Genomic DNA, 806 nt, shown 5'->3' with positions numbered 1-806 from the left:
CACTGGCGAGCCGTTGGCTTCAGAGCTCCTGCTCCAGGCGCTGAGCAGACCAGCAGGTCTTCTTCTGCAGGTCTTCTTCTGCAGGTCTTCTTCTGCAGGATGCAGGCGGGATGAAGCGCCGACCGCTCGATTTGAGGGAGGCCCAGAACAAACCCCAAAGCCTGATCATCCTGGTTCATCCATAAAGTTTATCAGTCATAAGCAGGGAATGTAGAAGAATTTTAGACCCTTGTTTGCTTTATTGTTATTTTATAATCATAATGCAGCAGAATCTGTGTATGAATTGGTAGCGTGTCCTGGGTGGGTATTTAGGATCTCTTTATTATTTCCCCACTAATGAAGACTTTGTTGAGATGAGTTTAGCGACGCTGACACGGGAACTCCTGCGATGTACGCAGCTATACAGGAGGTGAATGAAACATTTAGCATATGAATATAAACTCTGACAGGAAATTCACTCTTTAAAATGTATCTTCATTTTTCTTTTTCTGAAGTCTAATTGGTGATTTTTTGTGTATGACATTTTATGACATTTGGATTTGATTTAAAAGTTTTTAGTTTCTTTTTTAAATGATGGAAAAAAATATGTGACGAACAATTTCCCGGAAAAGAATGATTGAATTAAAGGCTCGTCATTGCTGCGATATAACTGCCAAAAAAAGCACCATTTCATTCGGGCTATTTTTCTTAGAATTTAGACTGAAATTGTCATTTCATTTGTTTTCTGACGGTCACAAGTCCTTCCATGACCCTCACCTTGAGAAACTTGAGAAGTACGCAGCAGAGTTTTCTTCACAGCAGAAAAC

Source organism: Fistularia commersonii, chromosome 10, assembly GCF_037954325.1.
Source record: "Fistularia commersonii isolate RoL2024-O1a breed Wild chromosome 10, RoL_Fcom_v1.0, whole genome shotgun sequence".
Lineage (NCBI taxonomy): Eukaryota > Metazoa > Chordata > Actinopteri > Syngnathiformes > Fistulariidae > Fistularia > Fistularia commersonii.
The sequence above is the reverse complement of the archived record's forward strand: the minus strand, read 5'-3'. Positions refer to the sequence as shown.